General features: G+C 35.6%; 1 protein-coding gene and 1 pseudogene across 2 annotated transcripts in view; both read right to left on the bottom strand.

The window, feature by feature from the left end:
* TRHDE (thyrotropin releasing hormone degrading enzyme) overlaps positions 1-19,769 on the bottom strand; it is a 393,263-nt gene that overhangs the window by 99,867 nt on the left and 273,627 nt on the right. The window lies entirely within an intron of this gene.
* On the bottom strand, positions 11,396-12,008 carry LOC129075967 (RNA transcription, translation and transport factor protein-like; annotated as a pseudogene).

Below are 19,769 nucleotides of genomic sequence, written 5' to 3'. Positions count from 1 at the left end.
GACAGGAGATGTAGGTCTCGGCCTCAGTTATACTGGGAAGCAGCGTCCCTCCTACTTGAAAGGCTAGTCTGGAAAATGCCAGGTATATTCAGGCATTGATTTTTCTGACTATGTGACAAGAAGGTTGAAGCAAGTGTATGAAATATTGTTTCTTTCTGTTAAGAATAAAAGTACCTCAGAAAATTTGTAGTGGGCATATTTCACTCTTTTGGCTTTCCAGCATTTAAACACCACTTTTCTGTGGGGACAATAACTCACTGTGGAATTGTGGAGGAAAGTGAGGGTTCTGCCTCCCACTTGAAATGGAAGGAATCAAAATTCTAAATACTCCCTCTCCAGTCTCCCTAGCTAAAGCGTGGGCAAGTTCCCTGACCTCAGAGAAGTTGATACTTCACCCCAGAACTATGAATCCTACAGGATACAAGAAACAGGAATAGTTGAAAGATTCTCCCCAGTGATGCAGACAATGAGGTTACAAAAGTAGCCAGCCACGCTAATGGCAGCGACCCAACCGGCCAGTCCTCCGGCATGAGCTTGGCTAGGTTTCTTAATTTCTGAGTCTCCCTTAGCTCCTGTTGTCTGCTTTCTAAGCCTGATCCTCAGCCTTCCCTATGATTCCGAGGGCCACCCTACATACTGCCAATAAATTCCTTTTTGCTTAATTTGGCCAGAGCTTATTTCTGTTGCTTACAACCCCAAACCTGACTAATACAACACTAATGGGAGATATACACAAAATAAAGACATTTTAAATTTTATTAACCTCAGGAAGAAAAATAGAAATTATTTCTCATAACTTATACAAAATGAAAAATAAAGAACACCCAGTTCTGTTTAGTAAATCTACTAGACTTTTAATGCGTTATTACCAGTAGGAATTGGTGGGGAGAGGTAGATGCTCAACTTTTAGAAAAACAAAAAAAGAGGCCGATAAGAAGCTTAGAGAAAAAGGTGGGACATTTCCATGGACAGGAGTGCACATGACAACAACAACAACAACAAAAAAATGAAACCATGCTAAACTTTGTCTTAAAGCTGCCAGAGTAGGTGTATTAAACTGAGAAACATAAGCTCTAAAATTCAATATTTGTGTGTACATTATCATAGTAAGGTGATCTTAAAAGGATTCATGGACAACAACAATAGCAGATTAAAAGCTGCCAGGTCAGAGCAATGTCACACAACGATTGGGGAAAGCCCATTTGTAGCCTGGTCCATGCACTCCAAGGGATGTTTCCACATTCCCTGACCTTGAGAAGTAGAAGCGATGAGACTAAAGCAATGACAGATAAACAACTAAAGCACAAGAAAGCTAAACTACAGATCAAGATATTATTTTGCTTAATACCTGAAGACTTTTCAGAGATTATGTGATTAAGTAAAAATGCATAGCAAAACATTGAAAAAGCATTATGCAAAATAAAATAATCTTTACATTTTCATTCTATTAGATAAGAACCAAGGATTAAAAGATATAAATAATTATTTAACACTTATTATTAAATTATAACAAATTTCCAAGGAGGAAGACCAGTAAAATGGGAACCACAGACAAATTTTTTGAGGTTTAACAGTTTCTGCACACCGGACACAATAAAAAATGAGGTGGAATTTAGAAAAGAAAGGTATTTGAATAGATGGAGCAAAAGTAGCTGAAAAGTCAGGTATATCATTGTTTGCATGCCATTTTGATTTTCATTTTTTAAATGTGTATTTAACTTAAATTTACTTTTAAAAGTTGCTTACTTAGGTAGAGGAGTATACAGATATTTCTCTAGGAACAAATAGGTATCATACATGTTATAAAAATCCATTAAGCTACCTACTCAGTGTAAACTTTGTAAAATCAGTAGATTTTCTTAAGGGGTTGAGAAATACACCAGATAATCAAAATTTTTAAGTCAATACAATCTGCAAGCACGTGAAAAATTTTTTGTTTGTCTTAAGTTAGAGACTATGGCATATTCTCACATCAGTTTATTTTTTTTTCACATATCTCTTATTTAGTAATTACAGACCTTGCCATCAGTGCCGCCACACGCAGGAACACCACCTGCGGCGCAATATTGCCACTGTTGAATTTGTACTCCATTCTGGAACAACCTGACAGGGTCCTACACTTGTCAGTGAAATAGTGTGAATGTAAGTCTATAGGGGTGTTCTGGAGTACTAAAATATCCCCACCTCTCACTTCTGCTGCCAGCTTGAAATATTCCTGGGACATAAAATAAATCTATTGGTGAATCTGAAGTCTGTGGATTGCTTTTCCAAATGCTCTGGTAAAAGGGCTTCGACCACAACAAGCTCGCAAAATAGATAAATTATATCCTGGCCTGTAAAAATACACTGCCTTTTGTAAATCAGGATGCTGGCTGACTGTAGGTCATGTACATGGAGTTCCCCACATCCACTCCTTTTCTCCTCAGCCCCCAACATTGATGACTAGTCCTGAAAAAAATGCAACTCAGTTGAGAAAGAAATGGTGTGTTGTCTGAAAAACTAAGGAATTCAGGCTGATCCTTACCTGCCATGTGAATTTGGGTAAAGTATCTATTTTCCCTAAACCTTAATTTCTTAAACTAGAAAAAGAAGATAATACAGCACTTGAGAAGAATGTCCACAGAAAATGACATAAAACAAATGAAGCACTTAGAAAAATATCTTCCACACAAAGAACCAAAAAAAAAAAAAAAACTAGTTATTTTAAGACCAGGCTCAAGGGGAAAAAAAGTCTGGAGTCAATAACTTGAATGTCAACCTTACCTCCAAGAGAAGCTAAAATTTTCTAGAGGCACAAGAAGGGAATGTTTATGGACTAAGGGGGAGAAAAGTGCTCAGAGGAAAAAAATTATAATTTTTTTTTGAAAAGTAAAAATGCAAGAAATTCATTGAAACCAATTCATCTTCAGACTTGAGAAAATCTTAGAAATCTGACACCACCCAAGGCTGGAAAAAGAAAAGATATGGAGGGCTCTACAAGCCGTAGGGTGTAGCAGCCTGCCTTTCACGGAGATCGGATGGGATGGGAGCACTACTGCTCATGGAATGGGAACACTAATTAGACTCATAAGCACAAAATAGCCATAACTGATTTGGTAATAGTGCAGCAGAGACATGAATCTTCAGGTGACTTGGACAAGATAAATACTAAACACTCAAGCAATATGCACTATCTCACTTCTTTCCCATCACTCATCAACCCCCTCCATGGAACCAATATGACTGCATATCAGTGTGGATGAGAACAGAGGGCTCTTCACCATATGTTCTGGACTGAAAAAGTTCCCTGGAAGATTCTCATATTAAAGGACATGACATAAGGGAAATTCAAGCCTGGCAGGTTAAATTTCCTATATGCTTAGAAGCATGTGGGATTTATTTTATTCCATGTTAAAATCACATATACTTGTTAATATATTATTTACTGTTAATATGAATGGCAAGTATCTGTCTTTCAACTCCTTTCTGTCTTTGTTTCCATGATTAGCCATCTTATATTTTATAGTTCATCTTAATCAACTCTTAGCAAATTGTCTCTTCTCCTTTGCAGCTCTGTCCTTCAATTAGAGTAGCTGGCAAAAGTCCCAGACTGGGATGAATCCAGTACTTGCCTTCTCCAAGCCTGCACTCATGCAGCTGAGCATTACAGGAGAAAATAATGCAACTGGGTGGCTTAGTTTTATTATAATTTTATAATCACCAAACTTAAATAGGCAGTCAATACTGCCCTGTCTTCCTATTCATCTTAATCCTCAAACCTCTCTACCACTCAGCATCTCGCTTTCTGACCTTGCCTCAAAAAATACTGAAAAAATAGAACTCATCAGAAAGTAATTTCCTCATTTTCCCATTTATAAATCTCCAAATTAACTGGAAGTGTATCTCCTATCAAAAACTTTTTCCCTTCTCAAAGACCAACAACCCAGTTATGTCTGTCTTCTCTCCAGTGATCAAACTCTTCCTCTCTTGACTCCTTCTCTAGCAGCCTACAACTAGTACAACTGTCTCCCATCTTTAAAACCAAAGCAAAACTAAACAAAAGCCTTCTGTAGCCCTTATCGCCCTCTAACTACCTCCCCTGTATTTCTGATCCTTTTCCTTGGCCAATTTCTTTAAATTTTATTCTACACACACTCATCCACTTGGACATTTCCCACTCATTCGTTCACTGAAATCAATAAATGTTCAAGCTGCCAACAGAACATTTTCAAGTCTTTATTGTACTCCATCACTCAGTTGCATCTAACCTCATCAAGAATTTTATTATTCTTTGAGTAAGCTTTTTTTCTTGACATGAATGATACCACACCCTTGGTATTCCATCTGCCACTCCAGCTGTTCCATCTCAGTCTCTTTTCCTGGTCCCTCCTATTCCCTCAACCTCCATCTGTTACAGTTTTTGTGGGACTTGGTTGAGGCCTTCAACCCAGAAACCTCAGAATCATTCTTGAGTACATTTTCTTTGTTACCTCTCACAGCACACTATTCATCAAAGGTACCCTTATATCCATTTCATTCTACCTTCAAAAACATTTTGAATCCACCCATGTCTCTGTATATCTACTGACTAAGCCTCCATCATCTGTCATCAGAATATTAAAGTATCTTCCATATTTTATTACCTGATTCCAATCCAGGTAAGCTGTGTGCTCCAATCCCAATTATTATTATTATTACAAGTAGCCAGAACACTGCTTTATATATAAATAGAATCATGTTGCATCCCCGTTTAAAACTTTAATAACATCTCATTGCACTCAGAATAAAACCCAGCCTTCTTAACACAGGCTACTACAGTACTCCTTTATTAACTTCTGCCTCCTCTCCTGCCTCCTCCCTTTTCTTGACTACCTCTATTCATCCACACCAGTTTCTTTCTTCTCCTTGAAAATGCTCCACGTTTTGCTTTAGCCCTTTAAACAAGCCTTTCCACCTTCCTTCAAGGCTCCACTACTCACCTTTCTCATCCTTCAGACTTCACTATACAAGCTTCTTCTCAAGATGGATCACCTCAACACTGAACTAAAGCTGCCCTGCACATTCATCTAAATGTTTTCACAGAGCATCCTATTTTTCTACTTCTCAGCATTCATGTGTGTAGTTTCTTTTCACTATTCAGTGTCAACCTTTTCCTATAATATGACTCATGAGACCAAGGGTCATATTTGCTGTGTGCAGAATAGCCTGAATACTTGGTATTAATATTATGGTGTTGGACATAGAGTACATATACAGGAAGTATGTGTGGAATAAGTGAATAACTGAACATGTCTGATGGGTGAGCAATGTGGACTGCAGGCATAAAATTAAGCAGAGCTCAAGTAAGAAGAAAAATTATAATTTTGGTTTATTAGCACAAAGCACTAAAGAAGATTTTGACACTAAATGAGTTATTATTTTTAAGAAAAACACAATCTGTAAAATAACCATATGGAGAAAACTTGAACAAAAGAATAAAGGTAAATATAGGGACTGGTTGTGAAAGGAAATGAGACACAATATAACAAATTGATATCAACAGTTTTGTGTGTGTCATACCAACATGGAGTGCTTTCTTCCATAGACAGAAACACAGAGGTTGATCAAAATGTCATCTGGAATGCACTTGAACCTTTTGCAAGACAGGTTCCAAATATGTAACTTAAGACAGATCTTTAAAACCCTTCTGCTAAACAACTAATTTATAACATGTGATTTTTCTTAATAATTTTGACATTTAGCCATCACAGGAAAAAAGAATTGGTAGTAAATATGTCATGGTTCATTATTTTTGTTTTATAACCATTTATACAAAGTTAAAAAAATGAGTAAAACTTCAATTTTAAATTGGTAAACATGAATAAATATCTCAGAAAAGTGTAAGTGAAATGCAAGGTAATATATGAAAAATTTCCAACCTCATTTTAATGAAAATGTATACACTGAAATAGCAGGGTAATTTTCATTTACTAAATTGGTAAATTTATTTTTAAAATTTGTAAGTCCCAATACTGTTTTCTTAGTATACTATAAAAAGAGAACTAGTAAGTTTTATTTCTACCATTAAATATTGACATAACATTTTAGGAGAAAAATTGATAATGTGCTTCCAGAAATGTATATGAAAAGAAAATCAAAATATAACAAGAAAGTCTATCATTTAAAGATCATTACAATGTTCTTTAACAAAAATTGAAAAATATTCTAGGTGCTCACAAACAAGGGAAAAATTAAATATATTAAGGTACACCTACGCCATTTTTTTCCTCACCCAAGGACATGTTTTCATTGCTTTTGGAAAGAGAGAAACATCGATGTGAGAGAGGAACATTGATTGGTTGCCCTTTTTTTATATGTCCTGGCCTGGGATCAAACATGCAGTCTGGGTATGTGTCCTGACTAGGAATCCAACCTGCTACCTTTCAGTCTATGGGATGATGTGTCAACCAAACGAGCCACCTTACTCATATTAAACTATGTCATAAAATTATTAAGCAACTATGAAAATATGAGTAACAGGGGGAAAAAAATCCTCTCAACCTCGAAACTTTGTGTGTGTTTGTCAAAACTTGTAATATTGCCGAGGATGTAGTTCTAAGCTATTACATGAATGTTCCTGAAAGAGAACATAAAAAGGTGAAAAAAATACATTAAAAAAGGAAAATGCTGATGCAGGAGCTAAATAAGTTAGGAAAAAATGCCTCTAAGGCAAGTTTATTGTATTTCTCAACTAGCAACCTAACCAAACAGTAGTGCCTGCAAACAATGGAGGACAGTGCGCCTACAGGTGTACCCAAGTGTGCACAGACTGAAAGACCAGTTTGCATTTACACACCTACCAGCATTCAAGTATATCTACCCATCAGCTAACGTGTCTACTAATTTCACAGATACATGTTAAATAAAGTTATCAAAAACATTTTATAGTACCAACCTATTAGCTAAAATGTATAACATATCTTGAGCCCTTAGCAAACAGGTAACAGGAAACTAGTAAATATAAACTTACAAAGTCTCCCATGAGATGGGTGCATGCCTGTGGAATGACCTAATAGATATACATGTCTTTAAGAATAAAGACTTTCCAGTTAATGCTATAGAGTCTAAGTGGTCAATTAACCACATTTAATTCAAAGGCAAAATGATAAGGATTCAACTCATGGATGTATGTAAACATATTAATCAAAACTGATGAATAAAAGTAATTTCTTTCTGATTGAGAAATGGGAACAATTTCTTGTTTAATATTTAAAAGTACTTGTTTTTTATTAGAGATAACATTCTTATTTCTCAAATCTGTGAACTCTTGGCTTAAAATTAATATTTTCCCTCTGTAACACACTCATTAATTTTAGCTGTATAGTTAGATTTTAAACGATGTAAATGCTAATTATGTCAAATATAATTCTCATATGATATTGAGTGATTACAGCAAATTATTATGAAGTATTAACCTTTTCTACCTATAGCACATCTAAAACTGCACAGTGATTTAAGTGAAACATGGAGAAATTTGAGCAAAATTGCCTATGGTCATTCATTTTAGATTAAGCATGATTCAGCTACCATCTGGAAGAAAATAATACTATCTCTTCAGAAAGGAAATTAACTTTGACACACTGTCTCTGTTCCTCTATTATTTTCTGAATTTTCATTTATCTGGAAACCTACATGCAAAGGAGCAAAGACTCTCTAACAAATGTAAGCCAGCAGTTATCAAATAAAAGTCCTATGCATACATGTTAATATATAACTTCTCATTGGAACACAAGTTATTGAATATGTTGTTGTTACTAATAATCCCTATGGCTTTGTGTCTGTCATTACCTTCAGGCTATCAGAATTTTATGAGCACAAACCAATAATAATGATATTTCCCTTTTGCTTTTTATCCACACCTCATTGCCTTACACTGATTTGCATAAGCAATTTCCACTCTGATAATTGGAGCCAAACATCTTGTTGTAGGTTACCTTATGGAAAAGAGCAGTTAAATACTAATCAAGAGAAATCTTTCTTTATTCAACCATATTTTAGATTATATTAAATTACCCCCACTGGTTGAGTAGGAAGGTGACTCATTTTCTGACATGGATTTCAGGACTTGAGTTTATATCAAGCTTAACAACAATCTTTCCTCATAATTTCAATTCCTTGGTGTAGAGTCATAACAATATGAATAATGTACTGATAGGCTCAAGTCATTAAGGCAATATTGGTTTTATTTGAAAAGAAAAAGCAATAGTACTATGTACTAATTATTGTAATAGCAACTAAGCTTATTAATACATTCTGGGGATTTCATATAGTTTTATTCTTTTGTTTCCAGAAAATCAGAGAAAAAAATGTAACTAGGGAGATTAGAACAAGTGAAAATGAAATGGAAAGGTCAAAGTCATGTACAAAAGCCTATCTAAAGGAATCACTACATGAATTACTTTAAAAATAAGTCTATAATACTTATGTAGAATGAGGGTTTGAGCTAAAGTAACTTAAACTATATAAAAGTAGATCCTGGTTTATGGATCTTATGTATAAGCATTGCTACATATGGGTGAAATTTAATGTACATACACTTAAAAAATAAGAACCCTCAGATATGAAAGATGAAAGATGCTTTGAAATGAACTGTTTTTATTGAAGGAGGAACTTAGAGGAAGCATTTATTCATGTGAGCAAGGGAAATTTTAGGGGTTGTATAAAATAACCAAGAACTTCTAAAGATAGAAAGAAAATAAGGAAGATAAAATTGCAGTATATTTCTATTCCAGGAATCATATAGAAAATGAAAGTCAATAGTCAATAACAACACTGGGCATTAAAGATTGTCCAAGTGGAAAAGGGAATATAAACAGGCTTCACTGCATTTATAGTGAAGTGGGGAGGCTGGTGTACTCCACCCCAGTGTCCTGTCAGTATTGTGACATTATAATAAGAAAATTACATTCAAACACTGTATAATTAAACAGATGTGGAGCACCGCCCCACCCTGCCAAGTGATCTTGCCAGGGTTATTTTTTTTACCAGGATGACCTGGGAAGGAATTTGGAGATATTTATGTCACAGACAAATATGAGGTGATAAACGTAAGAACTACATTATGTATAAAAAGGTTAACTGGAGCCTGTATACAAGAAAGAGTTACCAGTTACTGCTGAGCTGCCTATTGCATTACACACTGACTCTAAGTCCCTACAGGTAATGAATTCATGCATTCATTTTCTTAGTCATCTTTACTCACTGAAATCATTGCTAGGAGAAAACCCTGGACTAGGAAAAGCATATAAGCTTACTCTCCAGATGCCCTGTGTAAAACTGGTCTTAAATTAAAAGCAGTTTAGGCAAACTGCTGATTAGATTTTTCTCCCTGCATTTGCCATATCCCATGAGGATCTCACCACCTGGATGTGAGGAAAGTAGAATGAGGAGCCAACAGTTGCGATTATACAAACCGAATCTTTGAAATTCTTAATAAGAAAAAAAACAGAATGGTTATTCACAATGGTGAGTTCCCCTATTTTTTCTCCTTTGGTTCTTTATTTTAGAAGAGAATAACTTTAGAAATTTAAAAATTTTAGACATATTACTGGTGCTTATTCATCCTGACACTACTAAATCCATTCATTCATTCAGAGTAAACTGAGATCATAGACCACAGGCAACTGAATTGCAGTTAGAAAGTAAGTGAATTATGGTCATTGACTGTTTTATTTTCTCAATTTTTTCCATCATAAATTCTTTCAAAACTACTGAAATCAATTGAAAACATCTGCTCTAGCTACAGAAGTATTGCATGGTCTTAATACAAACATCAAGGAAGAGACAAATAAGGGCATTAATATATTTTTAACCTCCATATGTTAATATGACAACCTACAAAAATAATACAATACAGCCATGGCTGGTGTTGCTCAGTGGATTGAATTCTGGCCTGTGAACCAAAGGGTCAGTAGTTCAATTCCCAGTCAGGGCACATGCCTGGGTTGTGGGCCAGGATCCCCAGTAGGGGCATGTGAGAGGCAACCACACCTTGATGTTTCTTTCCCTCTCTTTCTCCCTTTGTTCCCCTCTGTCTAAAAATAAATAAAATCTTTTAAAAATAACAATAATACAATACAATTTAATCAACAAAGATATTGAAAGATTAAGTGCATCAGATTGCCTGCTATCCATCTGTCACCATTTCTGCTGCATCCTACACTCTTGTGCATTATATAGGCTGGAAGTTTCATTTACTGGAATCCTTTGATAGTTAGATCCATGCTTAAGTGCTGCATGAAAAGCACTATGGAAAGCATGACAAAAGAAGGAGTCATCATTGTTCAAGTAACAATGAGCAGGCATGTGGGCTTTGGCAGAGACCAAGGTAAACCAATGGCTTCCAGGTGCCCTGCAGGCAGCTGAGGACATGGACATCAGTTCCTTATGATAATTAAATTTCTTGATTTTCTGAAGTATAGCAGTGGCTTTCTTGACTTTGATTCCTCTAGTCCTCCCAATAGTTTTAGAAAATTCATATACTTTATGTGAAATACCTTCCTGCTTGATGTACCTAGAATGGTTTTGATTGGTCTACTGTGTAACATACCAGAAGTGATATATTACAGGAAACAGGCTTTCAAAACTGGAAATCTACAACTGTTTATTTGTCTTGATTAGATTTAAATAAGGTAATAGCATTGCTATTATTTTGCAAAATGGGTTATTTACTTAGTAGATATGTACAGTTTGCAAAAAATGAAAACATGTCTATGTTTTTAAAAAAAAACATTTTCAAGTGGCATACAAAATCAAACAAAGGTTCAAGCTTGGTAGGCTCTACCCATTACTTTGAATTTATACATCGAACCAGAAGCTAATTTATTGATGGTATCTGGGATAAAATTTATATAGAGATAGACAATATTTTATATGTATACTATTTTTTAAAAAAATTTTTACAGTCCTGGCCAGAATGGCTCAATTGGTTGATGCATCATCCAGTGCACCAAAAAAATTGCAGGTGTGATCCACAGTCAGAGAACATACCAAGGATTTAGGTTTGATCCCCAGTCAGGTGTGTATGGGAAGCACCTGATAAATGTTTCTGTCTCACACCAGTGTGTCTGTCTGTCTGTCTCTCTCTCTCTCCTACCCCCCTTCCCCTCTCTCTATAAAATCAATAAACATATCCTCAGGTGAGGATTAAATATAAAAATGTTTTGAAGCTATTTATTTTTGATTTTTTGATTTAATTTTTTTTTTTAACATTCCCAACCTGCAATTAAAGAAAAAGCAAGGATAGTAAATCTCCAAAATATGGTCAATTTTTGGGGATACTTTCCTTGAAAGTGTGATATTTGATTTCCAAACACATACCAGGGCATACGTGGTTCCCAACTGTGCTGTGTAGGCAAGAGCTGGAACGCTACAATGTTCATCCTCCAGCTTTCCTCAGGCTGTGGTCGGTCTTTGGATGGGCAACAATTGCTTGAACAGCTACTATCGCTTCACTACTTTTGTCTGCAGCTCCCTGAGCTCTTATATATGCAGCGACTGTAGAATTTGAGCAGCTTCATTGACAACTGCATCTCCTGTGTCAAACCAAGGTTCTGCATGTCTAAAGCAACAGGCAATCAACCTTTTTGGTTTGCTTCAGCAACTGCCACCTGTGTGTCAGGTGTCCTGGACCAACCTGCACGTTGCCTTCAGCATTACCAGGTGATCCTGTGATACAGAATCTGAGGAAGGCCAGCCAAGTTTGTTATGCCGGCCTTCAAATGAGCATTATCTACATTCAAACTGATCAGTGGTTCCGCATTTTTAGCTGCACTGTCCCCTTTTTTGTTATCTGATACTGAGTCCATGTGTTTTTCAGCATTATCTCCATATTTAAGACTGACAGCCCAACCAAGAACCCAGTCAATTGCTTCTTGTCCATCGTGAATCTTGGAAGGACAGTTAACATCTGTGAGATACTTTTCAAAGAACGTGGGCCAGTTACTGCTATGGATGTTGCTTAAATTACCTATGATTTCAATCTTTTTTTTAATTTTTAAATCATGTTTATTCTATTGTAGTTGTCTCAATTTTCTCCCCTTTACCACCCTCCACCCATCCCACCCCCACCCCCTGCTCCCACAGTCAATTCCCACTCTGTTATCCATGTACATGAGTCATTTATACATGTTCTTTGTCTAGTCCCTTCCCCTTCTTTCCACCATCGTCCTCTTTCTCTATCCCCTCTGGTCACTTTGAGTCTGCTCCATGTTTCCATGCCTGTGGTTTATTTTGTTTGTTAGTTTATTCTGTTGAATAGATTCCACTTATAGGTGAGATTGCATGGTATTTGTCTTTCACCAACTGGCTTATTTCACTTAGCATAGTATTCTCCAGTTCCATCCATGTTGTCGCAAAAGGTAGGAGTTCCATCTTTCCTTATTTCTTTCTTTCATTCTTTCTTTCTTTCTTCTTTAAATGCATATTAATTTTATTTATTGTTTAAATGTCAAAGTCAATTATAAAATATTAAAAAATTTAAAACCATTATAAATTCTCAGCAATTAAAACAACATAAAACCAGCACAGAAATAATCAAGTAGATCAATGAAATATAATAAGCATTCTAGAAACAAATGTATATATCTGCTTAACAATGTAATATATGATTAAATTTGTATTTCAAATCAATGGGGAAAATAAAGCTTATTCAACAAATAAGGTGCATGGACCACTATTACTTGAAATAAAACAAATATAGAGCCCTATTTCACACATTATACAAGAAATATTCAGGTGAATTAAAAATCAATATGTAGAATCTAAGGAGTTTTAGGAGGTAATACAAACTAATATTTTTCTTACCCTGAAGTAAAATGTTCAAACCCAGAAGCTATAAAGTAAAATATTGACAATATGATTATATTAAACATTTAAGACTATATAGTAATATACATATAAAAATGTTAAAAGATAAGTAATAGAAGGGGAAAGGATTTGCCACACATCTAAAAAAGGGTTAATAGTTGTTATCGTTGTTGTTGTTGTTGCTGTTGTTGTTTTTTAGGGAAAAAATTCTATAAACCTTAAATTGATAAGTAAAGAATACCAGAAAGTCATTTAAAGCTTTTTAAAAATAATAGAAATAGGTAAGAAATATGCTAAAACACGTTTAGTTTCAACACATAATAAAGGAACAATTAAAATAATACATCATTGTCACAATCAGATTATTACACATTAAAAATATGGGTAATATCAAGTATTGGCAACTGTGAAAGAAACTGGGTATTCATAAACTTTTTTTCATCTTAAAGCAGTCCCTTTAGCATATTTTGCAATGCTGTTTTGGTGGAAGCATGTTCTTTTAGCCCTCTTTTGTCTGAGAAACTCTTTATTTTGCCTTCCATTTTAATTGAGAGCCTTCCTAGGTAAAGCAATCCTGGTAGCAGGCCTTTGCTTTTCATGACTTGGAGTATTTCTTGCCATTCCCTTCTGACTTGTGCTGTTTCTGTTGAGACGTCAGCTGCAAGCTGTATCGGGGTTCCCTTGTATGTTACTACCTCTTCTCCCTTGCTGCCTTTAGAATTCTCTCTTTGTCTTTGACATTTGCCATTTTAACGATGATGTGTCTTGGAGTGGGCCTCACTGGGTTCCTCTTAAATGGGACCCTCTGTGCTTCCTGGACTTGTGTGACTTTTTCTCTCCGCAAATTAGGGAAGTTTTCCATCATTACTCTTTCAAAGAACAAAGGTTCTCTATCCCTTGGTCCTCTTCTTCTCCTTCTGGTATCCCTATTATATGTAAATCATTATGTTTCAGGTTATCCTGCATTTCCCTAAATGCCTCCTCATTCTTTTTGAGTGTTTTTGCTTGCTCTTTCTTCTTGTTCTTTCTGGGAGTTTTTTCCTACCTTGTCCTCCAGCTCGCTGATTCGATCCTCGGCTTCATCTAGCCCGCTTTTGATTCCTTCTACTGTGTTCTTCAATTCAGTTGTATTCTTCATTTCTTCTTGTCTCTTATTGATAGTTTCTATGTCCTTTTTCATGCTGATATAGTTTGCAGTAAGTTCCTGATAGTTTCCCTGTAATTTTTTTAAATTCTCTCTGAGCTCACTGAGCTCATTGAGCTTCCTTAGAACCATTGTTTGGAACTCAATATCTGATAGTTTACTTGCCTCTATTTCATTTAGTTCTCTTTCTGAGGATTCCTCCTTTACTTTCAAGTGGAGGTGGGTATTTCTTTGTCTTTCCATTATTTGTGAGACTCTTCTTTTTTGCTTCTGCTTCTTAAATTGATCTATCTTGATTTCCTGACTTTGTGGTGTGAACTTCTATGGCAGGAGACCGCTGTTTTTATTTTCTGGATCTGCCTCTGGTGATGTCAGATGTTGTCCTTGTCTGACCTTAGGCAGTTTGTTGGAAACTTCCAGGAATCTACTGTCTGTGGCTGTCTCCTTCACCTGTTAATCATGCCACCCTGCACTCAGCAGGCCAGCTTAGAGACACCACATGGTGGGACAGAGTTGCTCCTGTGGGCAGAGCTATTGGGTCCTCTCATGCTGCTGCCATTCAGGGGAGTGGTCTCTGCCTGAGCAGGATGGCTGCTGCTGCATGGGGAATGAGTCAGCACCCAGAACCTGCTGGCCACTCTCTCAGTTCTCTCTCCAAAGCCTCCTTCCCCAGTCTCTCCTCAGGTGTCTCCAGCCCATTCTGCCCCCATCTTTGCCGGAGATCAGGGTAAGTGGCTGCAAATAAAAATTTATGCATTGGCCCTTTAAACAGCCAATTATGCTCTTTGCATCTCCAGCTGCCTGTCTCTGGCAGAGAGCAACCCTGCTGCTTTTCGCAGCTGGGCTGTTTTCTGTGTACTTTTTGGGTTGTGGTGCTGTAGGCTGGAGATCCCCACTTTTGGTGTAGACCCCACTCTTCTCAGGGGGATCCAACTGGCTGTTTCAATATCCTCCTGTTTCAATATCCTCCATGGATGCCCAGCCCACCTTCTTGAGTCTCTATCACACTCCTTACAAGTTAGATTGTGCTAAAGCTGATTTTTCTGTGAGGTTATAAAGCTCCCCTCCTGCTATTGTTCAATTGTTTGTTCCAGGTGATTTCTCCACAATTTAATTGTAATTCCAGTTTGGTCCTGGGAGGATGTCAGTGTGACTTCCACTGTCCTCCACCATTTTAATTCCTGTGATTTAGTCTTTATTGTATTTTTTCCATTACCATTTTGTTCCCTTATACCCACCCTCAGAATCACCACACTGTTGTCCATGTCCAGGAGTCTTTTTTCCTCTTTGCTCAATCCCTCCACATCCTAATTTGCCCCTACCAACTCTAGAAGTCATCTGCTCTCCACCTATGAGTCTGTCTCTGTTTTGCTTGTTAGCTCAATTTGTTCATTAGATTTCACATATAACTGAAATCACATGGTACTTGTCTTTCTTTGACTGGCTTATTCCACTTAACAAAATGTTCTCCAGGTCCATCCATATTGTTGCAAAGGGTAAAATTATCTTCTCTTTTTTATGGCCAAGTATTCCATTGTGCAAATGTCCCATAGTTGTTTTATCCATTCATCTAATGGACACTTGGGCTGCTTCCATATCTTGGCAATTATAAATAACACTGCAATGAACATCGGGGTGCATGTTTTTTCGAATTAGCGTTTGGGGTTCCTTTGGATATATTCCCAGAAGTGGGATAACTGGGTCAAAAGGCAGATCCATTTTTAATTTTTTGAGGTATCTCCATACTGCTTTCCACAGTGGCTGCCCCAGTATGCATTCCACCAACAGTGCAATAGGGTTCCCCTTTCTCTACATCCTCACCAGCACTTGTTGTTTGTTGATTTATTGGTGATAGCCATTCTGAGAAGTGTGAGATGATATTTCATTGTTGTTTTAATTTGCATTTCTCTAATGATTAGTGACATTGAGCATCTTTTCATATGCCTTTTGGTCATCTGTATGTTCTCTTTGGAGAAGTGCCTATCTTTTGCCCATTTTTTAATTGGGTTTTTTTTGGTGTTCAGTTTTGTAAGTTCTTTATAAATTTTGGGTATTAACCTCTTACCAGATGTATCAGTGAATTTGTTCTCCCATTCTGTGGGTTGTCATTTTCTTTGGTTGATGATTTCCTTTGCTATGCAAAACATTTTAGTTTGATGTAGTCTCACTTCTTTATTTTTCTTTTTATTCCCCTGTTGGGGATATATATCAAATAATGGGTAGCTACAAGCAATGTCTGAGATTTTGCTGCCTATGTTTTCTTCTACAATTTTTATGGTTTCACGTCTAGTATTTAAGCCTTTAATCCATTTTGAATTTATTCTTGTGTGTGGTGTAAGAAGATGGTCTAGTGTCATTTTTTGCATGTATCTGTCCAATTTCCCCACACCATTTACTGAATAAACTATCTTTAGACCATTGTATGTGCTTGCTCCCTCTGTTAAATATTAATTGACTATAAAGGTGTGGATTTATTTCTGGGCTCTTTATTCTGTTCCATTGATCTATGTGTGTGTTTTTATGCCAGTACCATGCTCTTTTGATGAGTATGGCCTTATGGTATAGTTTGATATTAGGTAATGGGATTCCTCCAATTCATTCTTCTTTCTCAAGACCACTGTTGTTATGCAGGGCCTTTTGTGGTTCCATATGAATTTTTGAAATATTTGTTCTAGTTTTGTGAAATATTTCATTGGAATATTGATAGGAATTGCATTGAATTTATAGATTGCTTTGGGTAATATGTACACTTAAATGATGTTAATTCTTCCCATCCATGAATACAGTATGTGCTTCCACCTATTTGTATATTCTTCAATTTCTTTCTTCAGTGTCTTATAATTTTTCAAGTATAGGTCTTTTGCACCCTTGGTTAGGTTTATTCTTAGATTTTTTTTTCTTTTTGTAGCAATCGTAAAGGGGATTGTTTTCTTAACTTCCCTTTCTTTTAGTTGACTATTGGTGTATAAAAATACAACTGAGTTCTGGATATTAATTTTGTATCCTGCTATTTTGCTGGATTTATTTATCAGTTCTAGTAGTTTCTTGGTGGAATCTTTGGGGTTCTCAATGTACAGTATCATGTCACCTGCAAATAATGACAGTTTTATTTCTCCCTTTCCAATTTGGATACCTTTTATTTCTTCTTCTTGTTTGATTGCTGTGTCTAGGACTTCTAGTACTATTTTGAATAAGAGGGTTGAAAGCAGACAACCCTGTCTAGTTCCTGATCTTAAGGCGAACTATGCAAGACTTAAGGGGAACTATTTAAGAAGTAAGGGGGGATTAGATGAAAATGTATCAAGAAGACCGGACTAAGGAAAGTTGCAATTATTCAGTATGAAACTGTTTTCTAGACTTTCTAATTACTGACTCAGTGGGTTATGTGAGTACTAGGAGCAAAACCTTTTCAGAAAGTCTTTGAGTCCCTTCCTCCTGAGGGATATATGTTTCCAAAAGAACCTGAGTCAAAAAATACATAAAAAATGTAAGATAATCCAAATTTTAGAAGAACCCACATTTATTATTGTTCCTAGATAGAACATTAGGGCTAAAGACCAAGTATGAAGGAGAAGAAGAAGGGAAGGAGAAAGGGAAAAAGGAGAGAAGGTGATGTAAGGAGGAGAAACATGATGGGGAGGAGTAGGTATAAAGGAAAAGAAAGGAAGGAAAGAGGGCAAGAAGGAGGAAGAAAGAACAGGGGAAATAAATATTAAAAACATAATGTTTGCAATTAAGGATTGCCTACACCTGTAAGTCTAACCCTGAGTTAGTCTGCAAATATAAACTTCCATTCGTCAACATAGAAATAGCCATGGTTAATATAAAAACAATTAATAGATTTTCCAGCAGAGGTAAGCACTGACACTCCAGATTAGCTCTTTCAACAAGACTATAAAACCAAGACTCCCTAGAGCCTTGTGGATGTGAAATATATTAATATCAACTCAGTGACCACTCAGTACCATGACATAAAGTGTCTGTTCAGGAGGTCATTTTCAAAATGTATCCCATACATCTTCATGCACAAGAGATGATAATTTATCACCTAGACATAGGGAGCTACTGTAAACTAATCCAAACTGCTGATGATACACTAAATCAGTTTGAGTGATGAGTATAAATAAAGCTGCAAGGAAGTACTGAAGGATACAGATCTATCTGATCAATGAGATGTCACAAGGCAAATGAAATGCAATGTTGACAAGCATACAGTCCCTCAGTTGAAAATTAACTAAATCAAGTATCAGAACATAAAGGCACACATTAACACAAGCTTCAAATGAAAGTTTATATATGGGACACAGAGGGTGAATAGTCTGTTTCAGATAAAACTGAACAGACTGGGTCAGTAGAATTGGGTGAATTAAAATTTGATATATTTTGCATACCAGAGAAAGCAAGACAGGATAAAGAAAAATGTTGCAAAACAATAATCCTTTCCAAGTAATATATGTATAGTTATTCAATCTGCCCAGCAAATCTATACACACAGATGAGAAAAAATAATAAAACTTGTATATAGAAAATTATTTCACATCCACTTGCTACCAGGAAATCAAATTTAATTTGCATTGCCCTTATGAAAACATAGGTATTTTCAGGAACTGTTATGCTGTAACTTCATGGATAAAAACAAAGGAGTGAGGATAAGAAAGGACATTCCTGCAGAAAGTTGATATTCATCGAGGTCACTCCTTGGGAAAAAAGATTTCCCCAACTCTGTGATCAGAATAGAGACTTTAGCACCAACAGGTTCAATGGAACTCAGTTATTCTGAAGGTGTCCCTGATAGAGAGAGCTGATGAAAGTAAATTACAACCTCTGCTGGAACAAAGCTGTAAAAAATATTTTCTAAGAAAAATTATTCTTCAAGAAATTTGTATTTTTCTTTGTTGTGTTAAGTAAATATAGCTTTGTCATAACATATTTAACTCTTGCTTTGTATGTTATTTTTTAGTTTAATTTGAGTAAAGATAGAATTATACTACTAAAATATGACCTGATCCTATATGTAGTTTATTTAAATTTCAAAATGAAAAGCTTAGTAAGAACAGATAAGATTGATTGCTCTCTCTGTCTTAGCATAATTGTATTTCAGGTGAACATCAATTTACTTTAAAGGACACTTCTAAGTAGCAGAATGCATCATAAATAATTCATCAATCACAGCTGCTCGGAACATGATTTACTTCAACAGATGCAATGGAATAAAAGTTCTATTTTTCTGTATTTGTGTTTGCTTTCAAGAGGTAACAATCCTTCTTTTCTAAGAGTGCTCTCTTAGATTCCATATTTCACACTCTAAATATATATGATAAAACTGTTTCCTTTTCTCCTTTATTTAAAATATTGCATTTTCTAATTTAAAAACATTTAAATAGCTTTGCAACAAATAACGAACTATGTATATCAACAATAAAACAACAGCATAAAAGGCACATATCTGAAAAAAAGGCATTAAGATTTTCTCAAATACATATTTTAGCAAGGTTAACATAATTTGTTTTCACTTTATATAAAATGTTAAATGGGAGAAAAGGGAAGTTGATTCAAAAAATATTTTGTAGATTATTTATGATCTGATAGATCTGAAGATTACTTCAATTTTAAAATTTTGTATTAAAGAGATTTTAAATAGTATAAAAGTTTGTGTTTTATCAGTAGGTACAGTGAGTATCTTACCTTTTTCATTTGTCATAGCGAAAGATATTGCTTATCATACTGATCATAAAGTTTTCCATCAAATTCAGTAATTTTGTATTAGTTTTCCAAGCTGTGAAAAATCTTTAAAATAAAT

The sequence above is a fragment of the Pteronotus mesoamericanus genome, unplaced genomic scaffold (genome assembly GCF_021234165.1).
Source record: "Pteronotus mesoamericanus isolate MK-2021 breed Mesoamerican mustached bat unplaced genomic scaffold, CSHL_Meso_final contig_56, whole genome shotgun sequence".
In the NCBI taxonomy this organism is placed as follows: Eukaryota; Metazoa; Chordata; class Mammalia; order Chiroptera; family Mormoopidae; genus Pteronotus; species Pteronotus mesoamericanus.
Note: the sequence above shows the minus strand (reverse complement) of the source record. Positions and strands in the feature narration are given on the sequence as shown.